The sequence below is a fragment of the Cervus elaphus genome, chromosome 18 (genome assembly GCF_910594005.1).
Source record: "Cervus elaphus chromosome 18, mCerEla1.1, whole genome shotgun sequence".
Taxonomy (NCBI): Eukaryota; Metazoa; Chordata; class Mammalia; order Artiodactyla; family Cervidae; genus Cervus; species Cervus elaphus.
The window spans coordinates 109,414,448-109,420,447 of NC_057832.1; positions in this window are offsets into that span (position 1 = coordinate 109,414,448).

Here is a 6,000-nt window from a genome sequence, read left to right on the forward strand (position 1 = left end):
TAGAGAATAGGTCTGGGAGGCATGGGGACAAAGTGTGGCAGGGTAGGGGTAGCCAAGGTGTAGCAATGATACCAAAGGACTACTTTTTTTTCACTGTTCAGTTCAGGCGCTCAGTCGTGTCCGACTCTTTGTGACCCCATGGACTGCAGCACACCAGGCTTCCCTGTCCATCACCAACTCCCGGAGTTTACCCAGACTCATGTCCATTGAGTCGGTGATGCCATCCAACCATCTCATCTTCTGTTGTCCCCTTTTCCTCCCACCTTCAATATTTCCCAGATTTTTTCACTGTAATTCCATACTATTTGATTTATTATTACTTATATCCTTACATCATTATGAAAAAATTGTGAGCATTTTAAATACAGATGGGATTGGATTGGTTGAAAAAGAGAAAGGAACCACACCAAAAGTAATTGTGGATCGTCTCAAGAAAGCTTTCGGGAAGCTTCAAGCTCCAGTCAATACATTTAAGGACAAAGAGAGAACTATGGGACAATCATGAGGGTAACTCATTAAAGAAACTTTCAACCTCCTGGAACAGGTGTATCCTCGTCTCTCCTCCTCAGAAACAGAGTTGCTGGCGGCACCGGCTTTGCCTTAGGCCGATAACCAATGTCAGATTTGTTGTTGTTGCTCAGTTGCTCAGTCGTGTCCGACTCTTTGTGACCCATAAACTGCAGCACGCCAGGCTTCCCTGTCCATCACCAACTCCCAGAGACTACTCAAACACATGTCCATTGAGTCAGTGATGCCATCCAACCATCTCATGCTCTGTCATCCCCTTCTCCTCCTGCCTTCAATCTTTCCCCAAATCAGGGTCTTTTCCAGGCTTTTCGCATCAGGTGGCCAAAGTAGTGGAGCTTCAGCTTCAGCATCAGTCCCTCCAATGAATATTCAGGGTTGATCCTCTTTAGGATTGACTGGCTTGATCTCCTTGCAGTCCAAGGGATTCTCAAAAGTCTTCTCCAACGCCACAGTTCGAAAGCATCGATTCTTCAGTGCTCAGCCTTCTTTATGCCAGCTGTCAGATTACTTGGCATGTTTTCAGGCTTGTTAAAAGCCAGATTGCTGAGCCCCACCCCCAGAGTCTCAGTAGGTCTAGGGTGGGGCAGAGAATTTGCATTTATAACAAGCTCCCAGGTGATCCCTAGGCCGTTGCTGGTCTGGGACCACACTGCGAACCACTGAGCTAGAGGGAAACCAGAACTGCCCTCTGAAGAAAGTGGGCAGCATGCCTACAGAGCTTCTAATCAGGGTACTGAGGGATGGGAGAGAAATGCAGCGGAGCTTAAGGTAACCCCAGGCCTCCATAACAGACACCAGGAAAAAAAAAGGGAAGAGACGGAGTGGACGATAAGGATAGAAATACATCAAGCAGCCATTTCCCCAGAATAAAGCCCTTCCTCCTTTGATAATTGAGAACTTCCCCAACCTGCTGGCCTGCTGTTCACAGACTTGATCTGAATGCCTGTAAACACTCCTTGCCCATCTACCTGAAATACACAATCAGGGTTCCTATTGAGGAAAGAACCATGTGGATAAACTGCAGAAAAAGCCCAAACCAACTCATACTAATAAACAGAAATGTGTATTACAAAGTGAAGGACAAAAAGGCACATGAGGAAAATCTACAGCATAAAAGAGAAGGACTAACGTGGAAAACAAGCTCACAAAGAAACAGCTCACTAGAAGAAGCATAATTCAGGAACATAAGAGAAACATCTTCTCTTAATTCTAATGAGTAGCCTCAGAGAACATTGAGAGAGAATTTCAAGAAACAAGAGGAAGCTGCTACAAAAAAGGAGCCTTCTTGGCTCCTTCAGAGTTCCTCACAGAGTTTGAGGAACCTGAAAAATATGACTACTGGAGTAAAAGAAAAGAAGTGAATGAGTGAAATGATGAATGAACAAAGTTAGAAGCCAAATTAGTGATCTGGAAGATAAACCTAAGGACATCTCCCAAAACATAACGCAAAAAGGCAAGCAAATAGAAGGTATGTGAGGGAAATTGAGTCATAGAAGATGAAGAACGTCCAATATTTATTAAATGGAAGTTCTGCAAGAAGAGAAACAAAGACAGGGCAGAGAAATCAGAGAAACAATAAGGAGAAAATTCCCTACACTTAAGAATGAATGATTTCCAGATGGAAAGGACCCACTAAATGCCGAAGCAGAGCAGTTATAATGAGACCCAAAGAAAGGCGCATCTTGGTGAAAATCCAGAATAAAATTCAGATTAAAACATTTATTTACTTATGCATATTGAAAGTTTCTAGAAAGATAAAGCCTATTGCCTGCCAAGGAATAATAATTAGTCTGTAGCCAACGGGAATTTGCTGTATGTCTCATGAAACTCAGAGGCTCTGTATCAACCTAGAAGGGTGGGATGGGGAGGGACTTGGGAGGGAGGTTCAAGAGGGAGGGGACATATGTATACCTATGGCTGATTCATGATGAGGTTTGACAGAAAACAACACAATTCTGTAAAGCAATTATCCTTCAATTAAAAAAAAATTAGTCTGACTTCAGACTTGTCCACATGGTTAGATGCTTGACTGTCTTCTGAAGAGGGCTTCATAATTTGCAGGGCTCAGGGAAAATGAAAATGTGGGACTCCACAAAAAGAATTATTAACAATTTCAAGACCCTGGGGCTTCTCTGGTGGCTCAGTGGTAAAGAATCCACCTGCCAATTCAAGAGACACGGGTTCAGTTCCCGGTCGGAGAAGATCCCACATGCCTCAGAGCAACTAAGCCCACGTGCCACCAACTACCGAGCCTGGGCCCTAGAGCTGGGGAATCCCAACTTCGGAAGCCTGTGCTCTGCAAAAAAAAGAAGTCACTGCAATGAGAAGCCTGAGCACCACAACTAGAGAGGAGCCTCTGCTCGCCAAAGCTAGAGAAAAGCTTGCATAGCAACAAAGACCCAGTGCAGCCAAAAATAAACAGGTACAAGATTTTCAAGATGGGACAGGAGAGACTTAAGCCAAACAAGGGCCCTTCTAAATATAAGGCCTCTTTAATCGGTACTTATTTCCAGGTCATTCGCAGCTACCAGTGGTTGTTGTATTTCATGCCGCTCTCATCCTTGGAGTAAAGGCAGCCCTACTTCCAAGCTTGGAGAAGCAAAGACTTTGAACGTAAAATTTTATACTCAACCAAACTGTCGATTAAGTAGAAGTGCAAACTGATGTTTCTGGACTTTCAGAATTTAGAAAATTTGACACTTGCCCTGAATGGAAAAAAAAAAAAGTATCTGAGTGGTTTTCAAAAACAAACAAACAAAAAAACAAAACCCCAGAACTTCCAGAAAAATAAATCAAGAACTCCAAGAAATAGAGTGACTTAAAAAATCAGAAGCAATGGTAGCTGACAATGACCTAGAAGTAAAAGAAGATTAAAAAAACAGGAGCTACGTTAGGCGTTGATGCATCAGTGATTTTTCTTTAGGCTTCAAGGATTTAATAACATTGGATTACATTCTTTCCCTACAGAGCTAATCACTGTTGGTTCAATGGCGAATAACATTTATTTATTTATTTCTGCCTATGCTGGGTCCTCATTGCTATGCAGGTTTTTCTCTAGTTGTGGCGAGCAGGGGCTTTTCTCTAGTTGCAGTGCAAGGGCTTCCCATGGCGAGAGTTTCTCTTGCTGTGGCCCACGGGTTCTAGAGCACGGGCTCTGTAGTTGTGGCGCTCAGGCTTAGTTGTTCCACAACATGTTGGATCTTTCCAGACCAGGGATGGAACTTGTGTCCCCTGAACCGGCAGGTGGATTCCCAACCACTGGACCACCAGGGAAGTCCCTGAATAATATTTAAATAATTATAATACTGTTATGACTTTTTACATGATTTTTATTTTTAGAATCAATCTATAGTCAAAACATGAAAAACTTGACTTATGGCTACAGAACAGAATGTATATTTTAAATCTTGATAACATAAAAAAATGTCTAATAAAGAAATGAGAGGCAGATGAGAAAAGAAAGGAAATAAGGCAATGTGCAGATTTCTTCATCTGTCAGCAGAGATTCAATAGGATCTGCCTGAATTTAATAAACCCAGAAAAAAGGCTTTAGTATTTTATGTGAGGTTATAAGCTATCCCATAGAAGATGTAAAGAACTGAAATAACATATCTAATAAAACTGGTTAGGGAGAGTAGGCAGCATTATAGATATGTTAAATTCTATATTTGCATAGCAGGGAATTAGTAGATACTTTCTACATTGATAAATCAAGAAACAGTCATAAACAAATTATTTCAGTTTGTATCATAACTACCATAAAATGTAAAGCAGAAAATCTTGACAGTGGGGGCTTCTGAGGAGTGAGTCTGAGGGAGCAGTTTGGGGAAGGGAATGTGAAGTTTATTTTCCATCTTATACTTTTATTTTATGCTTTTTGTATCATTCTAATTTTGTCATGTGCATGCATTATTTCTAAAATTACAAAGCAGTTAAGCAAAAAAGGAAACGAGGAAGATAGAGATCAGCAGGAGCCGTTATGATTTGAATTTGACTTTCTTTCCTGATTACTAGACTAGGAGATCACAAGAATTCATTACCACTGTGTCTCAGACCTGCTTCTTGGAGCCAGGGGTACAAGCAGTGAACTTTAAAAAGTTAAAAAAAAAAAATTTAACTGTCCTCATGGAACTTGCATCCTAATATAGGAAGCTCACATCCTAGGCAATACGCTCTTATAAATAAACTTCAACTAAGAAAATGTCCATATAGCCAAAGCTATGGCTTTTCCTGTAGTCATTTACGAATATGAGAGTTGGACCATAAGGAAGGCTGAGCACTGAAGAATTGATGCTGTCGAAATTATGGTGCTGGAGAAGACTCTTAAGAGTCTCTTGGACTGCAAGGAAATCAAATCAGTCAATCCTAAGGGAAATCAACCCTGAATATTCATTGGAAGGACTGATGCTGAAGCTGAAGCTCCAATAATTTGGCCACCTGATGCTAAGAGGAACTCATTGGAAAAGACCCTACTATTGGGAAAGATTGATGACAAAAGGAGAAGAGGGCAGCAGAAGATGAGATGGTTAGACAGTGTCACCAACTCAATGGACATGAGTCTGAGCAAACTCTGGGAGGAAGTGGAAGACAGAGGAGCCTGGCATGCCACAGTCCACAAGGTCGCAAAGAATCAGACACTACTTAGCAACTGAACAAAAGAAAGGACAAGGGGATAACTGAGTGTGAGGGCTGATGGATGGTAGTTTTAGACTGAGGGAAGACCTCATGAGAAAGTGACTAAATGACTTAGACATGATAATGATGAAGGACTGGTAGTCTGGCTACCTTGGCCAAGTATTCCAGAAAAAAAAGCTAGTGCACAGGCTCTGGAGCAGGAATATACCCTGTAAATTCCAGGAACAGCAAGGAGGCCAGAGTGACTGGGGTAGAAAAAGTAAATGGGAGTGTTGTCAGGGAGGCTATGAGAGAAGAAAGTGGATGGGGCTAAGAACCATCAAAATTTCCTCTTAACTCTATGGAGAATTTATAATCGTATAAACTGCATTATCAGTCAGATTCTTGACAGGCAAGAGCTATCATTTCAACTAGTCATTGATGAGAACCAAATCATCTATGTGCAAATTTATATACCTGATGACTGAAAGAATTTTCCAGACTAGCTTCTGGTTCCAAATGTTTAAAAATCTAGTTTCTCCTCCCTTATTCACACGTTTCATAGCAAATTCCTGATTCTAGCCCTGCACCTTTCTGACATAAAACAGGGTGAATCTACAAAGTGGGCAGTAGACATGTCCTAGTTCATAGCCCTGTGATGAAGCTGGCTCCCTCTGGCTCACAAGAGTCCACTGTCAGGTTTTCAGAAATTTGGGGAGTCTATTGTTAAACAGAGACATTATTAAAAGTTAAATAAATAAATAAATAATAACTAAAAGATAATAAATACTCAAAACTCATCATCTCCCAATTATCTCACTACATTTTACCATTACTATGCTGTTTAGGTTATTTACA